General features: G+C 44.4%; 1 protein-coding gene across 2 annotated transcripts in view; it reads right to left on the reverse strand.

The window, feature by feature from the left end:
- Positions 1-23193, reverse strand: part of LOC139280803 (adiponectin receptor protein 2) — a 128253-nt gene that overhangs the window by 101319 nt on the left and 3741 nt on the right. The window contains exon 1 of one of the 2 annotated variants that reach the window (XM_070900514.1): positions 6937-6973. The exons of the other annotated variant lie outside the window; for it this stretch is intronic. The gene's annotated coding sequence lies outside the window, so the exon portion shown is untranslated. Of the gene's footprint in view, positions 1-6936; positions 6974-23193 lie in introns of those variants that run through there. 2 annotated transcript variants of the gene reach the window in all.

Genomic DNA, 23193 nt, shown 5'->3' on the forward strand with positions numbered 1-23193 from the left:
GTCAAGTCGGGTCGGGTGGGAGGTGAGCCTTATCCACACAGCCCCAGTGAGACCATTCGGCCAGGGCTCGGGGCTGCATGCTTCGGGCCCCTCCCACAGTTTTGGGCGCCTGGAGCGACTGCACATGCGTGCTACAGTCGTAAGAACATAAGAATTAGGAACAGGAGTAGGCCATCTAGCCCCTTGAGCCTGCTCCGCCATTCCACAAGATCATGGCTGATCTGGCCATGGACTCAGCTTCAGTTACCCGCCCGCTCCCTGTAACCCTTAATTCCCTTATTGGTTAAAAATCTATCTATCTGTGACTTGAATACATTCAATGAGCTAGCCTCAACTGCTTCCTTGGGCAGAGAATTCCACAGATTCACAACCCTCTGGGAGAAGAAATTCCATCTCAACTCTTTTAAATTGGCTCCCCCATATTTTGAGGTTGTGCCCCCTAGTTCTAGTCTCCCCGACCAGTGGAAACAACCTCTCTGCCTCTATCTTGTCAATCCCTTTCATTATTTTAAATGTTTCCATAAGATTACCTCTCATCCTTCTGAACTCCGAGAAGTAAAGACCCAGTCTACTCAATCTATCATCATAAGGTAACCCCCTCATCTCCGGAATCAGCCTCGTGAATCGTCTCTGTACCCCCTCCAAAGCTAGTATATCCTTCCTTAAGCAAGGTGACCAAAACTGCACACAGTACTCAGGTGCTGCCTCACCAATACCCTATACAGTTGCAGAAGGACCTCCCTGCTTTTGTACTCCATCCCTCTAGCAATGAAGGCCAACATTCCATTCGCCTTCCTGATTACCTGCTGCACCTGCAAACTAACTTTTTGGGATGCAGCATGTTGTAATTTCTCCCCATTCAAATAATATTCCCTTTTACTGTTCCTTCTCCCCCCCCCCCCCCCCCCCACAAGGTGGATGACCTCACACTTTCCGACATTGTATTCCATCTGCCAAACCTTAGCCCATTAGCTTAACCTATCTAAATCTCTTTGCAGCCTCTGTGTCCTCGACACAACCCGCTTTCCCACTAATCTTTGTGTCATCTGCAAATTTTGTTACACTACACTCTGTCCCCTCTTCCAGGTCATCTATGTATATTGTAAACAGTTGTGGTCCCAGCACCGATCCCTGTGGCACACCACTAACCACTGATTTCCAACCCGAAAAGGACCCATTTATCCCGGCTCTCTGCTTTCTGTTCGCCAGCCAATTCTCGATCCATGCTAATACATTTCCTCTGACTCCACATCCCCCTTATCTTCTGCAGTAACCTTTTGTGTGGCACCTTATCGAATGCCTTTTGAAAATCTAAATACACCACATCCATCGGTACACCTCTATCCACCATGCTCATTATATCCTCAAAGAATTCCAGTAAATTAGTTAAGCATGATTTCCCCTTCATCAATCCATGCTGCGTCTGCTTGATTGCACTATTCCTATCTAGATGTCCCGCTATTTCTTCCTTAATGATAGCTTCAAGCATTTTCCCCACTACAGATGTTAAACTAACCGGCCTATAGTTACCTGCCTTTAGCCTGCCCCCATTTTTTTTAAACAGAGGCATTACATTAGCTGCTTTCCAATCCGCTGGTACCACCCCAGAGTCCAGAGAATTTTAGTAGGTTATAACGAATGCATCGGCTATAACTTCCCCATCTCTTAATACCCTGGGATGCATTTCATCAGGACCAGAGGACTTGTCTACCTCGAGTCCCATTAGCCTGTCCAGCACTACCCCCCTAGTCATAGTGATTGTCTCCCTTCCTACATTCCTGTGACCAGCAATTTTTGGCATGGTTTTTGTGTCTTCCACTGTGAAGACCGAAGCAAAATAATTGTTTACGGTCTCAGCCATTTCCACATTTCACATTATTAAATCCCCCTCCTCATCTTCTAAGGGACCAACATTTACTTTAGTCACTCTTTTCCGTTTTATATATTTGTAAAAGCTTTTACAATACGTTTTTATGTTTTGCGCAAGTTTACCTTCATAATCTATCTTTCCTTTCTTTATTTCTTTCTTCGTCATTCTTTGCTGTCGTTTAAAATTTTCCCAATCTTCTAGTTTCCACTAACCTTGGCCACCTTATGCGCATTGGTTTTTAATTTGATACTCTCCCTTATTTCCTTGGTTATCCACAGCTGGCTATCCCTTCTCTTACCGCCCTTCTTTTTCACTGGAATATATTTTTGTTGAGCACTATGAAAGAGCTCCTTAAAAGTCCTCCACTGTTCCTCAATTGTGCCACCGTTTCATCTGTGCTTCCAGTCTACTTTAGCCAACTCTGCCCTCATCCCACTGTAGTCCCCTTTGTTTAAGCATAGTATGCTCGTTTGAGACACTACTTCCTCACCCTCAATCTGTATTACAAATTCAACCATACTGTGATCACTCATTCCGAGAGGATCTTTTACGAGGAGATCGTTTATTATTCCTGTCTCATTATACAGGACCAGATCTAAGATAGCTTGCTCCCTTGTAGGTTCTGTAAGATACTGTTCTAAGAAACAATCCCGTATGCATTCTATGAATTCCTCCTCCAGGCTACCCTGTGCGATTTGATTTGACCAATCGATTTGTAGGTTAAAATCCCCCATGATTACTGCCGTTCCTTTTTCACATGCCTCCATTATTCCCTTGATTATTGCCCTCCCCACCGTGACATTATTATTTGGGGGCCTATAAACTACACCCACCAGTGACTTTTTCCCCTTACTATCTCTAATCTCCACCCACAATGATTCAACATTTTGTTCATTAGAGCCAATATCGTCTCTCACAACCGCCCTGATATCATCCATTATTAACCGAGCTACCCCACCTCCTTTCCCTTCATGTCGATTTTTTCGAATCGTCAGATACCCCTGTAAGTTTAATTCCCAGTCTTGGCCACCCTGCAACCACGTTTCTGTAATGGCCACCAAATCATACCCATTTGTAATGATTTGTGCCATCAACTCATTTACTTTATTTCGAATGCCGCGTGCGTTTAGGTAGTGTTTTAATACTAGTTTTTAAATCACTGTCCCAGCACTGTTTTCAGCGCAGGGACCTGGCTCCATCCCCCACAGCTCATGCTGCACCACGCCCAGCTCCAGAGGACCTGCAGGGAGCCGGAGAATAGGTGAGTTTTTTTTAGGCGCACTTTGTGGCGCGAAAAACGGGCGTCCAGGTCCGGGCTGCGCCGTTTTAGGCGCGGCCCGAAACTTGGGCCCAATGTAACTGCAAGTCTCCCACCACTGGAAGCACTGTGGCATAAGTTTCCGAGCTCTTGTTTTCTCTATTTCACAGGTAAATTTTGTTTTATTTCAACTAAAATGTAATTTACTTATTTTCATTATTCATGCTGTCTGGCCCTACCGCTCATCTTGAACAATGCTCCCAAATGTTTTATACATTGTACTTCTGGCCCCGCTCCATTTGCCTCCCAACACCGACCCCATTTAAGACTCGTTCTCTCCATGCCCTGCTTTTTAAAAAGTGCCTGTGGACCAAATCGTTGCTAGCTGGCTCCATTGCTGAAAATCTACTTCTGGCCTACAACTCCACCCTGCTTTTGCTAACTGAATCTCATGGCCCCATTCCCTGCTGACTGGTTCTTTTTTTAAAAAAAAGAACTTCGAGCCTGTAGCCCAGCCTCCCTCAAAAAAAAATCACCCATACAGCCTTGTCCAAGCCCATTACTCACTTACTGATGCCTGTGGAAAATGTTTTAGAAATTCAGCCCCCGATCCCGGCTTTTAAAAAAGATACAAATTATATAATCTCATGAACTCTCAGACTGCTGTACCTGTGAGGAAAAAAAGACACAAATGCACAAACTAGGCATGGGGCTAGTATTTTGGGTTTTAGCGATTTTGGCCGTTTTTGGGCGATAATTATGACGGAAATTTTTTTTTTAGTGCTGGGGCACCATTACCGCCAGACTTCTCAAAATTTGCCAAACAGTGAAGAGCACTAGCGATAAATCCAGCGTTGCACAACTAAATGTGCACACCAGAGCCGAAATTTGCGGGCAAAAAAAAAAAAGGACCTTCTGCGCATGCACGAATTTTTATTTTTATTTAATTTTTTTTGCCTTTTTTCTCCTCTTGCTGCGTTTCTGGTCAGCTGTCGGAGTGCCCACGCAAGCGCAGTCCACCTCGGGCTGAACCATCCATTTTTAGAATGTATTCACGATGGAAGGAGATGGGTGCAGGCAGCAAGCCGAAAGTTTAGTAATGAGGCCAACAAGGCTCTCGTCACCGCTGTGTAAAGGAGATAGGCGGAATTAAACAGGAGGGGTACAAGTAAACCTCTCCCAGCAGTTTTTCATCGCATTTTGACCAGAATCACTCAGGTGGTGTATGAACATCCGAAGGACTCTCACCCAGTGCCGCAAGAGGTTCAATGACCATTCCAGGGTCCTTAAGAGTAATATTTTTATTGATGCACTCCATTACTTAAATTATAAATCTGACATGTTTGTATAGGTAGGCTTAGTGTTACACCTTATTTGCCATGAATGATCTTTACACAATATTAAGATTGTTTTCTTAGATCTTAAAAGATGTTTCTGCACTTCGATGTCTTCATGAACCACGTGCAACTTCCAGGGCAATTAAACAAGAGTATTAAATGCACAGAGTATGGTATAAGTGCTTTGATGGCTGTGTGTGCCACAAGAGCAGATGGACCCTCTGGTAACTATTCCCATTGTCATCTTTGCAGGGAAAGATGTCCCACAACTGCTGGGAGCAGCAGCCGACAGGCGGCAGTCCACCCAGAATCATGCCTCCGACAGACCTGAAGGAAGGCTGGTCTGATCGGTGCCTCAGGGAGGGCAACTGCCCGTGGGGGTGCTGTGCCCACGTTCAAAAGGGAGGGCAAGTCCTGCAAAATCCCCGGGCTAGGTTGGGGCAATGTGATGCAGTGTCTCGGGGCTAGGGTTGCGGCAATGTGATGCAATGTCTCTGGACTACATATAATGGGAGTAGTGGTGATCCTTCCAATGGGCCTGTGCTATGTGACCTTACTCATCTCACCCTGCCGCTAACCACCCATCAGTTGTTTTCTATTTCCAGATGAGGAGTCGCATGCGCCACATCCTCCAATGGAAGCCACCACCTCAGGAGGAGGGGGACAAGGGTGAGGAAAATCTAGGAGAGGAGCAAACGGTGCAGCCTATTACCTGGGGTGTGGGTGATGCACTCGACACCTCTTTTTTTTCTCCAGACAGCACCTCGTCTGAGGGAGAAACATTCTTGGGCTTTGAGCCATCCGAGGCCCCAAGTACAAGTGGTGTGTAGCAACGCACTACCGGGATTGAATCCTGTATGCCGTCTCTCCAGAGGGCGAGTCGGCAAAGCTGGTCTGCTGACAGGTGGACCCACACCTGGACATGATGGGGACTGTCCAGGGAGAGCGTCCAGCTCACCAGACAGCTCCTAGAGCTATTGTGTAGGATTCCCGCAAGCATTGCAGCACTATCTGCGAACTTGACGGAGGTTGGGTCACAGATTGTCCGTGAAAGCCGCGAAACCACCGAGGCTGTCAATGCCCATGCGCAGTTGATGGCCTCCATCTTTCACACTACAGTCCCCAGTGTCACACCCAGACAGACAACACCTGAGAGTGGCGAGGCTGAGCAAGAGGTTCACCACTCAGAAGCCGAGTCTTCCATACCCAGAGCTTCTCCAGTGGATCCACATAGAGTCGCCATTGTCTACCCACTTAATAAAGCAGGATTCTGCCCGCCTTGCTGCACGATGTCTTGGTGCCACCTTGGGTAGGGTCATGATGCGAGGGAGAGGCACAGAAAAAGGAGTGGGGGGGGGGCGGAGGTAAAAGACTTTCCATGCAGGGATTGTTGTTTCATTGCTGTTTTGTTGTTGCTATTTTATAAAAGTTTAAAAAGTTTCCCAATTCTGTTGAATAAAAAATTTATTAACTTCAGTTTCCAAATTACATTTACGATGTTTAATAAATGTTATTCAAGTCACAATGTTTAATAAGTTTTGTTCACCTTAACCATTCCTGTATAGTGTCTTATTTGTAGAATAAGAGGGGGAATAGTCAACATGGTGGGATAGAGTAGCCAGGCGTCAAATGTGCCATTCAAGCAAAGCGTGGCATTATGAGCTGCTGATAGAAAATAGGTGGAGTAGGCCATGCGGCCCTTCAAGCCTGCACCACCATTCAATAAGATCATGGCTGATCATTCCCTCAGTACCCCTTTCCTGTTTTCTCTCCATACCCCTTGATCCCTTTAGCCATAAGGGCCATATCTAACTCCCTCTTGAATATATCCAATGAACTGGCATCAACAACTCTCTGCGGCAGGGAATTCCACAGGTTAACAACTCTGAGTGAAGAAGTTTCTCCTCATCTCAGTCCTAAATGGCCTACCCCTTATCCTAAGACTATGTCCCCTGGTTCTGGACTTCCAACATCAGGAACATTCTTCCCACATCTAACCTGTCCAGTCCCGTCAGAATTTTATATGTTTCTTTGAGATCCCCTCTCATCCTTCTAAACTCCAGTGAATACAGGCCCAGTCGATCTAGATTCTCCTCATGTATGTCAGTCCTGCCATCCCGGGAATCAGTCTGGTGAACCTTCGCTGCACTCCCTCAATAGCAAGAACGTCCTTCTTCAGATGAGACCGAAACTGAAAACAATATTTTTTCGGGTGGATAGCAAAACGGTGATGGCCAAATTTTACTGTTGGGACGATAGCGCAGCGTTGCATGCCGATTGACGTCATCCAAACGGTGAAAACATCGGGCGGGCACTAAGTTTTAGCGCCGCTGAAATTTCCACCCGAGCACAAAATGTTGTGCGACTCATTTAGCGCCAAAAAAAAAAAAATAGTTTTTGCGCTTCGCCCAGGCAGAAAAATGGTCGCAAAACGATCGAAAATCTAGCCTATGGTCTGTGTTCACACCTACATAAATTTCTCTTTAAATCCAGCCCTGTCGGGAACCAGTCTCCACTCTTCCTGGCCCTAGTTCAAAAAGAAAAATTTAAAATGTTTCTGTTCTTTACTCATTGCCCAGCTCAATTTTACCTGCTCCCCATATTTTGCCTCCATTTCAGATCCAGCCCTGAAAATAAAATTAGTCTTACTGCCAAATGTGCTACTAGCTGTAAATAAATTCTAAAACTCCAGCCCAAGTCCCTCCTCTGCAATATGGACTCATTAATTTCAACAACTGTTTGCTGCTCCTAACTTAAAATAAATCTGCAGCTCCACTGTTAACTGTAATCCCTGCTGAAAAAAATTACCATGAACAACCTATCATAAAATCCCATATCCTCCAATTTTCCATGAACAAACCAATGGATAATTCACATTTACAAAAAGGAACACTGGAGCGTCTGAAAAATGATTAAAAAGTGACGGATGGTATCGGTATCAATATGCCTTCAAATACCAATGGTTAAAAATAATCTTTGCATAGTGTGGCTTAATACATTTTAGTAAAGCAAGACAAGCATCAGGAAATTACAAAAATGACACCAAGTTTGATTAAAGCAAATAAAAAATAAAAAATGCACAGTATGTGCCTGAGCATGTAAGAGAAAAAAATAGGTTAAATGATTCAGGTGGGACCCATCATCAGAACGGCTCTCTGATTAGACAGACAAGCTCCTAATCCAGAAGAAGAACACGTGATACTCATTCCTCTTGACGATCCTTAAAGTGGCCAGTTTTGACAAGACACATTACAGAAAGATACTAGAATGTTCACTGCAGAAAAACTTATTTGCTGATAAATATATACATTAAAATATATCTTCCCCCAAACCAGTCTAGAATCAGAATGGTTACAGCAAAGAAGGAGGCCATTCAGTCCATCGAGTCTGTGCCAGCTCTCTGCAAGAGCTCTTCAGCTAGACACATTCCTTCACCCTTTCCCCATCGTGCTGCAAAAAAAATTTCCTTCAGGTGCTTATAAAGGGCCCAAGTTTCGAGCCGCGCCTAAAACGGCGCAGTCCCGACCTGGACGCCCGTTTTTCGCGCCACAAAAACACTCCAGATTCTCCACTTCCCTGCAGGTCCTCTGGCCCTCGGCGCAGTGCAGCAGGAGCTGTAGTGGGCGCGCATGTTCAGTAGCTCCAGGTGCCCAAAACTGTGTGGGAGGGGCCGAAGCACGCAGCCCCTAGCCCTGGCCAAATGGCCTCACTGGGGCTGCGTGCATAAGGCTCCTCCCACGGCCAGCTCCTGCTTCCCGCCTCCGGATCGGACCTGACACCGACCTGACTCCCGCTTCCCCCCCACCCCGCCCCGGACCGGACCCGACACCCGCTTCCCCCCCACCCCCAGACCCGACCCGACTCCCGCTCTCCCCCCACCGCCCCCGCCTCCGGACAGGACCCCCGCTCCCCCCCACCCCCCGGACTGGATCCGACCTGACCTCCCTCCCCCCCAACCCGAACTCCCTCCCACCACCCCCCCCGACCCAACACCACCTACCTGTAAATCTGGTGCTGGGGACGGGCGCTGCCCGAAGTCTCGGGCCCGGCCCGTTCAGCCTCCCTCCCCCTTCTCCTCCCCCCCCCCACCAATCTCCCTTCCCCCCGCCCCCCCCCAAATCTCCTTTCTCCCCCTTCTCCCCCGCCCCCCCACCTCGCTGTCAGAAACACAGACACTGAGACAGAGAATGAGACACACACAGAGATAGAGACACTGACAGACACACTGGGGGGGGGGGGGCATCCCAGCATGCTGTTGGAGGGCTCCCGGTGCTGCAGTCAGTAAGTAGAAAATGTTTTATTTATTGATTTTTTTAAAATTATTTCTTATTAATTTTTTGATTGATTTATTGGTTGATTTATCATTTATTATTGATGATGGCTCTTTATTTGTAACCTACGCCTGATTTTCTAAAGTGTAGACAAGGTTTTTTCGAGCATACAAAAATCTTCACTTACTCCATTCTAAGTTAGTTTGGAGTAAGTTTTCACTCACGAAACTTTGAAATCAGGCGTAAGTGGCCGGACACGCCCCCTTTTGAAAAAAAAATTCTGTTCCAAAGTGAAACTGTTCTAACTGACTAGAACTGGAGCAAACTAAATGACGAGAATTCCGATTTCTAAGATACTCCGTTCTACACCAGTTGCTCCTAAAAATCAGGAGCAAATCATGTGGAAACTTGGGGCCAAAATTTCCTTTCGAAAGCCACCACTGAAATTGCCTCCATCACCCTTTCAGGCAGTGTATTCCAGGTCCTAACCATCGCTGTGTAAAAAGGTTTTTCCTCATGTCACCTTTGGTTCTTCTACCAATCACCTTTAGTCTATCCTCTGCAGTAATGCAATTACACACTACAAAAGCTTTTGATATTCAACTGGTGCATGGCTTCATGGTCATTTGATCCAATTATAAATCGAACTCAAAAATGTCAAACTGCCGTTGTATTACATGAAGACTGATAGATAATTGCGTTGTCTTATTATGTAAAATGTACTATATTTTTAATGCACACCATGTCTTCACTATAGACCAAGATAAATGGGTTGTTCCACCCAACATCCAGCTGGGTGGGACTGCACTCACCTGGTTCCATTCTTATTTGTCCAGTCATAGCCAGAGAATCATCTGCAGTGGCTTCCCTTCCTGCACCGTTACCTCTGGTGTTCCCAAACAATCTATCCTTGGCCCCCTCCTATTTCTCATCCTGCATCCAACCTGTCCAAACCCGTCAGAATTTTAAACGTTTCTATGAGGTCCCCTCTCACTCTTCTGAACTCCAGTGAATACAAGCCCAGTTGATCCAGTCTTTCTTGATAGGTCAGTCCCACCATCCCGGGAATCAGTCTGGTCAATCTTCGCTGCACTCCCTCAATAGCAAGAATGTCCTTCCTCAAGTTAGGAGACCAAAACTGTACACAATACTCCAGGTGTGGCCTCACCAAGGCCCTGTACAACTGTAGCAACACCTCCCTGCCCCTGTACTCAAATCCCCTCGCTATGAAGGCCAACATGCCATTTGCTTTCTTAACCGCCTGCTGTACCTGCATGCCAACCTTCAATGACTGATGTACCATGACACCCAGGTCTCGTTGCACCTTCCCTTTTCCTAATCTGTCACCATTCAGATAATAGTCTGTCTCTCTGTTTTTACCACCAAAGTGGATAACCTCACATTTATCCACATTATACTTCATCTGCCACGCATTTGCCCACTCACCTAACCTATCCAAGTCACTCTGCAGCCTCATAGCATCCTCCTCGCAGCTCACACTGCCACCCAACTTAGTGTCATCCGCAAATTTGGAGATACGACATTTAATCCCCTCGTCTAAATCATTAATGTACAATGTAAACAACTGGGGCCCCAGCACAGAACCCTGCGGTACCCCACTAGTCACTGCCTGCCATTCCGAAAAGTACCCATTTACTCCTACTCTTTGCTTCCTGTCTGACAACCAGTTCTCAATCCACGTCAGCACACTACCCCCAATCCCATGTGCTTTAACTTTGCACATTAATCTCCTGTGTGGGACCTTGTCGAAAGCCTTCTGAAAGTCCAAATATACCACATCAACTGGTACTCCTTTGTCCACTTTATTGGAAACATCCTCAAAAAATTCCAGAAGATTTGTCAAGCATGATCTCCCTTTCACAAATCCATGCTGACTTGGACCTATCATGTCACCATTTTCCAAATGCGCTGCTATGACATCCTTAATAATTGATTCCATCATTTTACCCACTACTGAGGTCAGGCTGACTGGTCTATAATTCCCTGCTTTCTCTCTCCCTCCTTTTTTAAAAAGTGGGGTTACATTGGCTACCCTCCACTCGATAGGAACTGATCCAGAGTCAATGGAATGTTGGAAAATGACTGTCAATGCATCCACTATTTCCAAGGCCACCTCCTTAAGTACTCTGGGATGCAGTCCATCAGGCCCTGGGGATTTATCGGCCTTCAATCCCATCAATTTCCCCAACACAATTTCCCGACTAATAAAGATTTCCCTCAGTTCCTCCTCCTTAATAGACCCTCTGACCACTTTTATATCCGGAAGGTTGTTTGTGTCCTCCTTAGTGAATACTGAACCAAAGTACTTGTTCAATTGGTCTGCCATTTCTTTGTTCCCCGTTATGACTTCCCTGATTCTGACTGCAGGGGACCTACGTTTGTCTTTACTAACCTTTTTCTCTTTACATACCTATAGAAACTTTTGCAATCCGCCTTAATGTTCCCTGCAAGCTTCTTCTTGTACTCCATTTTCCCTGCCCTAATCAAACCCTTTGTCCTCCTCTGCTGAGTTCTAAATTTCTCCCAGTCCCCAGGTTCGCTGCTATTTCTGGCCAATTTGTATGCCATTTCCTTGGCTTTAATACTATCCCTGATTTCCCTAGATAGCCACGGTTGAGCCACCTTCCTTTTTTATTTTTACGCCAGACAGGAATGTACAATTGTTGTAATTCATCCATGCGGTCAATTTCCACACGTACGCCGACGACACCCAGCTCTGCCTCACCGCCACCTCTCCCTTCCCCTCCACTGTCTATAAATTGTCACCCTGCTTGTTCGGAGTCCAGTACTGGATGAGCAGAAATTTCCTCCAACTAAATATTGGGAAGAGTGAAACCATTGGCCCACATTTTGTGGTCTGTTCAAAGACAGCTGCTCACAAAGATCTAGCGACCTCTGTAGCATCGATTTCACTTTTACCAAAGCTAATTTCATTCCTGCACCACCTAACGGGGATCTTTGGCACCCAGCAACAGTGTTGTCATCATGCAGGCTAAGCAACCATTCACCTTCAAGTCTCAAACAGCAAACCAGGCACTAAACAGGAAACAGGCTATTTTAGATCTGGTAATGTATAATGAGACAGGATTAATGATCTCGTCGTAAAGGAACCTCTAAGGAAGAGTGATCATAACATGCTAAAATTTCATGTTCAGTTTGAGGGCAAGAAACTTGGATCTCAAACTAGTGTCTTAATCCTAAATAAAGGCAATTAAAAGGTATGAAGACAGAGTTGGCTAAAATGGACTGGGAAAATAGATTAAAAGGTCAGACGGTAGATAAGCAGTGGCAGACATTTAAGGAAATATTTCATAATTCTCAAGATATATTCCATTGAGAAAGAAAGACTTTAAGGATGAACCATCCGTGGCTAACTAAGGATGGTATCAAATTGAAAGAAAAGGCATACACTGTTGCAAAGATTAGTGGTAGGCTGAAAGATGGGTGAAATTTTAGAAATCAAACAAAAGGTGACTAAAAACACAAGAGGGAGAAAATAGATTATGAATAAACTAGCAAGAAATATAAAAACAGACAGCACCAGCTTCTACAATATATAAAAAAGGAAGCAAGTAGCTAAAGTAAATGTTGGTCATTTAGAGGGCGAGACTGGGGAATTAATAATGGGAAACAAGGAGGTGGCGGAGACTTTAAATAAATATTTGGTATCTGTCTTCACGGTAGAAGACACTAAAAGCATCCCAATAATAGTAGAAAATCAGGGGGGGAAAGGGAGGGAGGAAATTAAAACAATGAGAAAAAGTACTCGGCAAACTAATGGGACTAAGGGTTGACAAGACCCCTGGACTGATGGCCTGCATCCTAGGGTCTTAAAAGAGTTACATGGATTTCCAAGAGGTTACATGGATTTCCAAGAGGTCTTCGACAAAGTGCCACATAATAGGCCAGCAAAGTTGAAGCCCATGGTTACAAAATTGGCTAAATGACAGGAAACGGAGTAGTGGGTGAACGGTTGTTTTTTGGACTGGAGGAAGGTATACAGTGGTGTTCCCCAGGGATCAGTTCTAGGACTAATATTTTTCTTGATATATATTATATTAATGACTGGGATGTGGGTATACAGGGCACAATTTCAAAATTTGCAGATGAAACAAAACTTGGAAGTATAGTGAACAGTAAGGAGGATAGACTTCAAGAGGACATAGATAGGCTGGTGGTCTGGGCAGACACGTGGCAGATGAAATTTAACGCAGAAAAATGTGAAGTGATATATTTTGGTAGAAAGAATGAGGCAAAGAAATATAAACTAAAGGGTATAATCCTAAAGGAGGTACATGAACAGAGAGGCCTCGGGATATATGTGCACAAATCATTGAAGGTGGCAGGACAGGTTGAGAAAACAATTAAAAATGCGAACGGGATCCTAGGCTTCATGAATAGAGATATAGGGGCCGAAATTGAGCCACGCCCCAAACGGGGGTGCTAGGCTGACTGTTGATGGCTCAGCTGAACCCGTGGGCATAATTGTTGCCCTGATCTAGCAGTCAGCCGACAATAAAAAATAGAGTCGCCAGCAGCGTGACCTCCCATTTAAGGGCGGACGTCCCAACCAGCCACAGACAACTTCCCGCTGGGGAAAGCTGTCGGGGGCACCGATCGGCAGCTCTACCGCTCCCACGGGGCAATTTTCCATGAGGGTCGGAAAGCGGGTCACCGCCAGTCGGGGTAATGGGTCGGCGCTTCTGGGCATCTCATTTTAGGAAGGATGTGAAGACCTGAGAAAGGGTGCAGAAAAGATTTTCAAGAATGACTCCAGGGATGAGGAACTTCAGTTATGTTGATAGACTGGAGAAGCTGGGGTTGTTCTCCTTAGAGCAGAGAAGATTGAGAGGAGATTTGATAGAGGTGTTCAAAATCATGAGAGGTCTGGACAGAGTAGATAGAGAGGAACTGTTCTCATTGGCAGAAGGGTCGAGAACCAGAGGACACAGATTTAAAGGTGATTGGCAAAAGAACCAAAGGCGATATCAGAAAAAACATTTTTTACATAGCTGAAATGCACTGCCTGAAAGGGTGATGGAGGCAGACTCAATCACGGCTTTCAAAAGGGAGTTACATGAAAGAATAAAAATTGCAGGGCTACGGGGAAAGGGCAGGGGAGTGGGACTAGCTGAGATGCTCTTGCAGAGAGCCGTCACGGGCTCGACGGTTGAATGGCCTTCTTCCGTGCTGTAACCATTCTATGATTCTATGATTCTATGAAGTGACTGCAGAGATAGTGGATGCATTGGCTGTCATATTCAAAAATTCCCTAGATTCTGGCAAGGTCCCAGCGGATTCGAAAGCCGCAAATGTAACACTCCTATTCAAGATAGGAGGGAGACAGAAAGCAGCAAACTATAGGCCAATTATCCCAACATGTCATTGGGAAAATGCTGGAATCCATTAACATAAGAAATAGGAACAGGAATAGGCCATACGGCCCCTCGAGTCAGCTACGCCATTCAATCAGATCATGGCTGAATGGATCATGGATTCAGCTCCACTTCCCCACCCGCTCCCCATAACCCCTTATCCCCTTAAGAAACTGTCTATTTCTGTCTTAAATTTATTCAATGTCCCAGCTTCCACAGCTCTCTGATGCAGCAAATTCCACAGATTTACAACCCTAAGAAATTTCTCCTCATCTGTTTTAAATGGGCAGCCTCTTATTCTAAGATCATGCCCTTTAGTTCTAGTCTCCCCCATCAGTGGAAACATCCTCTCTGCATCCACCTTGTCAAGCCCCTTCACAATCTTATACGTTTTGATAAGATCACCTCTCATTCTTCTGAATTCCAATGAATAGAGGCCCACCCTACTCAACCTTTCTTCATAAGTCAACCCCCTCATCCCCAGAAATCAACCTAGTGAACCTTCTCGGAACTGCCTCCAAAGCAAGTATATCCTTTCGTAAATAGGGAAACCAAAACTGCACACAGTATTCCAGGTGTGGCCTCACCAATACCTTATAAAGCTGTAGCAAGACTACCCTGCTTTTATACTCCATCTCCTTTGCAATAAAGGCCAAAATACCATTGGCCTTCCTGATCACTTGCTGTACCTGCATACTATCCTTTTGCATTTCATGCATAAGTACCCCAGGTCCCGCTGTACTGCAGCACTTTGCAATCTTTCTCCATTTAAATAACTTGCTCTTTGATTTTTTTTCTGCCAAAGTGCATGACCTCACACTTTCCAACATTATACCCCATCTGCCAAATTTTTGCCCACTCACTTAACCTGTCCTTTTGCAGATTTTGTGTGTCCTCCTCACACATTGCTTTTCCGCCCATCTTTGTATCGTCAGCAAACTTGGCTACGTTACTCAGTCCCTTCTTCCAAGTCGTTAATAAAGATTGTAAATAGTTGGGGTCCCAGCACTGATCCCTGCGGCACCCCACTAGTTACTGGTTGCCAACCAGAGAATGAACCATTTATCCTGGCTCTCTGTTTTCTGTTAGCCAATCCTCTATCCATGCTAATATATTACCTCCAACCCAGTGAACTTTTATCTTGTGCAGTAACCTTTTATGTGGCACCTTGTCAAATGCCTTCTGGAAGTCCAAATACACCACATCCATTGGTTTCCCTTTATCCACCCTGTTCGTTACATCCTCAAAGAACTCCAGCAAATTTGTCAAACACGACTTCCCCTTCATAAATCCATGCTGACTCTGCCTGGCCGAATTTGCTTTTCCAAATATCCTGCTACTGCTTCTTTAATAATGGACTCCAACATTTTCCCAACCACAGACATTAGGCTAATTGGTCTATAGTTTCCTGCTTTTTGTCTGCCTCCTTTTTTTTTTTTAAATAGGGGCGTTACATTTGAAGTTTTCCCAAGCTGCTGGGACCTCCCCAGAATCCAGGGAATTTTGGTAAATTATAACCAATGCATCCACAATCCCTGCCTCTACTTCTCTTAAGACCCTCGGATGCAAGCCAGCAGGTTCAGGAGATTTATCTGCCTTTAGTCCCATTAGCTTACTGAGTATCACCTCCTTAGTGATTGTGTTAAGTTCCTCCTCCCCTATAGCCCCTTGGCTATCCACAGTTAGAATATTGTTAGTGTCCTCTACCGTAAAGACCGATACAAAATATTTGTTCAGAGTTTCTGCCATCTCCATGTTCCCCATTACTAATTCCCCAGTCTCATTCTCCAAGGGACCAACATTTATTTTAGCCACTCTTCCTTTTTATATACCTATAGAAACTCTTGCTATCTGTTTTTATATTTTGCCCTAGTTTACTTAGTCTATCTTCCCTTTCTTAACAAATCTTCTGGAATTTTTTGAGGATGTTTCCAGTAGAGTGGATAAGGGAGAACCAGTTGACGTGGTATATTTGGACTTTCAGAAGGCGTTCGACAAGGTCCCACACAAGAGATTGATGTGCAAAGTTAGAGCACATGGGATTGGGGGTAGTGTACTGACATGGATTGAGAACTGGTTGTCAGACAGGAAGCAAAGAGTAGGAGTAAATGGGGACTTTTCAGAATGGCAGGCAGTGACTAGTGGGGTACCGCAAGGTTCTGTGCTGGGGCCCCAGCTGTTTACACTGTACATTAATGATTTAGATGAGGGGATTAAATGTAGTATCTCCAAATTTGCGGATGACACTAAGTTGGGTGGCAGTGTGAGCTGCGAGGAGGATGCTGTGAGGCTGCAGAGCGACTTGGATAGGTTAGGTGAGTGGGCAAATGCATGGCAGATGAAGTATAATGTGGATAAATGTGAGGTTATCCACTTTGGTGGTAAAAACAGAGAGACAGACTATTATCTGAATGGTGACAGATTAGGAAAAGGGGAGGTGCAAAGAGACCTGGGTGTCATGGTACATCAGTCATTGAAGGTTGGCATGCAGGTGCAGCAGGCGGTTAAGAAAGCAAATGGCATGTTGGCCTTCATAGCAAGGGGATTTGAGTACAGGGGCAGGGAGGTGTTGCTACAGTTGTACAGGGCATTGGTGAGGCCACACCTGGAGTATTGTGTACAGTTTTGGTCTCCTAACCTGAGGAAGGACATTCTTGCTATTGAGGGAGTGCAGCGAAGGTTCACCAGACTGATTCCCGGGATGGCGGGACTGACCTATCAAGAAAGACTGGATCAACTGGGCTTGTATTCACTGGAGTTCAGAAGAATGAGAGGGGACCTCATAGAAACATATAAAATTCTGACGGGGTTAGACAGGTTAGATGCAGGAAGAATGTTCCCAATGTTGGGGAAGTCCAGAACCAGGGGTCACAGTCTAAGGATAAGGGGTAAGCCATTTAGGACCGAGATGCGGAGGAACCTCTTCACCCAGAGAGTGGTGAACCTGTGGAATTCTCTACCACAGAAAGTTGTTGAGGCCAATTCACTAAATATATTCAAAAAGGAGTTGGATGAGGTCCTTACTGCTAGGGGGATCAAGGGGTATGGTGAGAAAGCAGGAATGGGGTACTGAAGTTGAATGTTCAGCCATGAACTCATTGAATGGCGGTGCAGGCTAGAAGGGCCGAATGGCCTACTCCTGCACCTATTTTCTATTTTCTATGTTTCTATTTTTTTTTTTTTTAAAGTCGTTCTTTGCTTGCTTTTAAAAGCTTCCTAGTCTTCTGTCCTCCCACTAGTTTTGGCCACTTTGTATGCTCTTGTTTTTAAATGGGATACCGTCCTTAATTTACTTAGTTAGCCTCGGATGGCTATCTTTTCTCTTATACCCTTTCCTCCTCACTGGAATATATTTTTCTTGAGTGGTGAAATATCTCCTTAAATGTATACCACTGTTCATCAACCGTCCTACACGTTAATCTATTTTCCCAGTACACTTTACCCAACTCTGCCATCATATCTTCATAGTCTCCTTTATTTAAGCTTAGTACACTGGTTAGAGATCCAACTTACTCACCCTCCATCTGGATTTGAAATTCAATCATACTATGATCACTCAGAGGGGATCCTTTACTAGGAGATTGTTTATTAATCCTGTCTCATTGCACAGGACCAGATCCAAGATAGCCTGCCCACTGGTTGGTTCCGTTACATACTGCTCAAGGAACCCATCCCTTATGCACTCGAACTCCTCCTCAAGGCTACCCTGATCAATTTGATTTGTCCAATCAATATGGAGGTTAAAATCACCCATGATTATTGCTGTACCCTTTTTAAGAGCCCCCACTATTTCCTGGTTTATGCTCCAACCAACAGAGTTGCTACTGTTAGGGGGCCTACAGACTACACCCACCAGTGACTTTTTTCCCCTTTTTGTTCCTTAGCTCCACCCAAACTGTTTCAACACCCTTATCATTTGAGCCAATATCATTTCTTACTATTGCCGTGATTCCATCCTTTATCAATAGAGCTACCCAAATTCCTTTTCCTTTCTGTCTGTCCTTCCGGATTGTCAAGTACCCCTGAATATTTAATTCCCAGTCCTGGTCACCTTGCAACCACATCTCTGTAATGGTGATCAGATCATACCCATTTGTCCCGTCAACTCATCTATTTTGTTACAAATGCTATTATTATTACTATTATTAAAAGGAAGTAGTAGCAGGACATTTAGAAAATCATAATACAGGTTGAACCTCCCTTATCCAGAACTTCCTTATCCGGAACCAACCTTCGTCCAGAACCATTCCCGGCCACCGGGTGGCGCATGCACAGAACTCCAACATGAACAAATTGAAGTTCTTCCTCGCTGTCGACTCCCCCTCCCCCACCCCCCCCTCCACGATCTCTCTGCCACACTCCCTGCCCCATGCCAGCCAGCCCCGATATCCTCCTGCTCAGTACCTGTACCATCCAATTTAACGTGACCACCCCAGAGGAGAAAAATCCCTTATCCAGAACAGGCCAGGTTCCAAGGGTTCCGGATAAGGGAGGTTCAACCTGTACAGAGTCAACAATGGTTTTATGAAGGGGAAATCATGTTTGACAAATTTGTTTGAGTTCTTTGAGGACGTAACGAGCAGGGTGGATAAAGGGGAACCAACAAAATTTAGTGTATTTGGATTTCCAAAAGGCATTCAATAAGGTGCCACGTAAAAGGCGACTGCACAAGATAAAAGCTCATGGTGTTGGGAGTAATATATTAGCATGGATAGAGGATTGGCTAACTAACAGAAAACAGATAGTTGGGATAAATGGGTTATTTTCAGGTTGATAAAACAGTGGAGTGCCACAGGAGATCAGTGCTGGGGCCTCAACTATTTACAATCTATATTAATGACTTGGATGAAGGGACAGAGTGCATTATAGCCAAATTTGCTGATAGAAAAGTAGGTGGGAAAGCAAGTTGTGAGGACACAGAGTCTGCTAAGGGACATAGATAGGTTAAGCAAATGGGCAAAAATTTGGCAGATACAGTATAATGTGGGAAAATGTGAGGTTATCTACTTTGGTAGGAAAAATAGAAAAGCAAAATATTATTTAAATGGAGATTACAGAATGCTGCGGTACAGAGGGACCTGGGTGTCCTTGTACATGAAACAAAGTTAGTAGGCAGGTACAGCAAGTAATTAGGAAGGCAAATTAAATGTTGGCCTTTATTGCCAGGGGGAATGGAGTATAAAAGTCGGGAAGTTTTGCTACAATTGCACAGGGCGTTGGCGAGACCACACCTAGAGTTTTGGTCTCATTTAAAAAAGGAGGGATATACTTGTATCAGAGGCAGTTCAGAGAAGGTTCACTAGGTTGATTCCTGGGATGAAGGGAGAAAAGGGTGAGCCTGTACTTATTGGAATTTAGAAGAATAAGATCCTCCCTCATCGAAACATGTAAGTTTCTGAGGGGTCTTGACAGGGTAGATGCTGAGGATGTTTACCCTCGTAGGGGAATCTAAAACTAGGGGGTATAGTTTCAGAATAAGGGGTTGCCCCTTTAAGATGGAGAGGAGGAGGAATTTCTTCTCTGAGGGTCATGAATCTTTGGAATTTTCTGCCCCAGAGAGCTGTGGAGGCTGAGTCATTGAATATATTCAAGGCTGAGATAGACAGATTCTTGAATTATAGGAGTCAAGGTTTATGGGGAACAGGCAGGAAAGTAGAGTTGAGGCCAAGATCAGATCAGCCATGATCTTGTTGAATAGCAGAGCAGGCTCAAGGCTGTATGGCCTACTCTTGTTACTACTACTTATGTTATGTTCTTAAAAAGCACCGATTATCCTTCACTTTTTATTCATTTTACAGAGTGAAATAAAGATTGGGACATACACATCGGACTACGGCAGTAGCTGAAATATCAAACAAACGTTAAAAAAAAAAAATCTGAGATTTGTATCATAATGGAGAAATCGGACATTCCACAAATATAAAATTAGTTTTTCAAGGCCAGAGAGGTTGTTCAGCAGTCATAATGACTTCATATGCTGTTAAAAACCCAGTTATACCTCATTCAACAAGGCTTAACTTTTGGAGATTTTTTTTTAAAACACAGATCAGAGCATAAAAAGTGGAAGTGCACATTAATTCAAGTGATTACTAAGATTTCCATCTGCAAGAAGTTCAACTGTTTGTGCACCCTGTGGAGGAGCGGGAAATCACTGACAGCAACTTCTGGATCTCCGCGTTTAACTGCATGTGTGGACACCAGAAGTTACTGTCAGTTTCACAGAGCAATGACGGTGAACACTGACAGTTGCGCCGTCATTACAACCTGAAATTACAGGCCATTGTCCTCAATCCCCGCCACAAGCTCCATTCCCTAGTCGTCGACGCCATCCCTCTCCCTGGCAAATGTCGAGACTGAACCAGTCTATTCGCAACCTTGGTGTTGTAAGGGAAGGAAAACCGATACCCGAACTGAATTGTAGGGCTTATCAGTATTAGGAGGTTCTGAGGAATTAAAGTAGCCAACAATGCATTGACCCTCAGCACAGACTGATAGAAGATGAAAACATACACTCCGTACTGAATAACACATCCACCAAGGGCAGTGGAGAGTCAACAGTCTAGAAAGATAGCAAACCCTGGGAAGCAAGGTCAATTCACACGTCATGAGGAACTGAGGCAAAGTTGACACCACTGAATAACACATTCCAGAAGGGTGACATGTGATGGGAGATGGACAGGTGGGAGAGAACCACTCAGCCAGTCTGAGCAGTAGGCCAATCAGTGGTTTTGTAGGAGGGTCGCACACCTCGAAAAATGTATAACTAATTGAAAACCGTTGTTCTGGGAAGTGTTCATCGGAACCTTTACCCTGCATCCTTGAATAAAAATCAATCAGTTAAGCAAGGTTTCGTTTGAATGATTCCGTGGTCGCTATACGGACAGGCGGGTGTCGATTACTTATATCAGGGAGTCCACCTTGAGGAAGTGAAGTCTTCCTTTTACCCAGAGATGAGCTTCTGACCACATAACCGCGCCATCACTAAGACCACCTATTTCCATCTCCAAAACATAGCTCGACTCCTCCCCTGCTTCTGCTCATTTGCTGCTAAAACTCTCATCCATGCCAGTTTCCTCTCTAAACTTGACTATTCCAACGCACTCCTGGCCGGTCTCGCATCTTTCATTCTACTTGAACTGGAGGTCATCCAGAAGTCTGTTGCCCCTATCCTAACTCGTACCAAGTCCCGTTCACCCAACACCCCTGTGCTCACGAACCTACATTGGCTTCCGGTTAAACAACACCTCAATTTTAAAATTCTCATCCTGGTTTTCAAATCCCTCCACGGTCTCGCTTCTTAGAAACATAGAAACATCGAAAATAGGTGCAGGAGTAGGCCATTCGGCCCTTCGAGCCTGCACCACCATTCAATATGAGACCAAAACTGCACACAATACTCAAGGTGTGGTCTCACCAAGGCCCTGTACAACTGCAGCAAGACCTCCCTGCTCCTATACTCAAATCCTCTCGCTATGAAGGCCAGCATGCCATTTGCTTTCTTCCCGTCTCTATAACCTCCTCCAGCCCAACAACCCTCCGAGGCCTCTTGAACATCCCCAATTTTAAATCGCTCCACCATTAGCAACCGTGCCTTCAGCTGCCAAGGCCCCAAGCTCTGGAATTCCCTACCAAAACCTCTGCCTATCATCCTTTAAGGGGCTCCTTAAAACCTACCTTTTTGACCAAGCTTTTGGTCATCCGCCCCAATATCTCCATGTGGCTCAGTGTCAAATTCTGTTTGAGAACACCCCTGTGACACGCCTTGGGACATTTTACTGTGCTAAAGTCACTATATAAATACAAGTTGTTATTGTTAATATGTAGGTGACCCGATCATATACAAAAACAGCCTCTGCACAAAAAGTCAGAATACGTTATTTCACGAACATGCTGTATTTTACAATAAATGTCACTAAGTCATTACCAAATAATGCCTCATTTAGAAAGCACTTCACAATCTGGGCAACTAACAATGTAATAAAACAGACAAAAAAAAAGTTAGGAGCAAAATTGGCTAGGAGCCTGAAGTTTACAGGTCATTGGGTTGTAATGTGCATTTATGCGTTCTAATCAATAGGGGTAATAAATTCTATTAACCCTGCCCAAGCCAAATTTTCAGAAAGTGAGCTGCATTAAGTTACGCCTAGAAGACAGAGGTTGGCTACTACCAAAACTGAAAGAGACAAGATTAACACACAAATATAAAAGGATTTAGCGTGGACAATGTACTAACAGAGACATTGTTAAATTACTTGTCTCCACTGCTAATGTGGCTTAGACATCAATAGGTCTGAATGATTGCTACTCTGAGATAAATCTAATCACATGGTCAGTACCTCAAGTTTCTTAAAAGTTAAAAAATTCACTTTACTCTCAGGTGTTTCAAGCAAATTAACTTTTGTGGTCACCTCTAATTAATTCACAGTACATATTGAAGTTATCTAAAAAGCGAGTCTCCAAGTAACAGTATACTGTGATAGAATACAGTTGTTAAAATTCCATTGCTTACAGCGATTCCCTACATTATAGAGCTTGTAATCCAGTAGTTATTCTTCCACTTCAAAAATATTAATCTCCTACAGGATTTAGCAGGTCAGGTTTATTTCACCAAGTATTCCTGATTTGTCAGCTTTGTATCTTTATTTTAAGCAATACCCAATACACAAATAAAAATACAAAGCAAATATACAGTTTACTTGAGCACTACTAGAATGATTTTACAGCTTCTATTGTACTACAGGTTAAATTTAGTTTTAACACTACTCACAACTAACTCAAAGATAAAACCTTTACTTTGGGTAGGCAGTTTAACCAGTTTTAAATCACAGTGACAGAACAGTCAACTGGATAACTGTTCCTCGTTCTTGCCTCTCTCAAATCAATTACTCATTGGGACTAAAATGTGGTTGGTTGTTCAGCAATTGTCCAGTCTATCTTGCGAGTACCTATTTTCTCTTGCGCCCTCAGAGCAACTTTACCAGCATGGATGATGTTCAAATTAGATTTATAATCCCTTTATTCAAAAAATGTATTTTTCCTTTACAGGAGTGCCATACTAAGT

The sequence above is a fragment of the Pristiophorus japonicus genome, chromosome 15 (genome assembly GCF_044704955.1).
Source record: "Pristiophorus japonicus isolate sPriJap1 chromosome 15, sPriJap1.hap1, whole genome shotgun sequence".
Classification (NCBI taxonomy): domain Eukaryota; kingdom Metazoa; phylum Chordata; class Chondrichthyes; family Pristiophoridae; genus Pristiophorus; species Pristiophorus japonicus.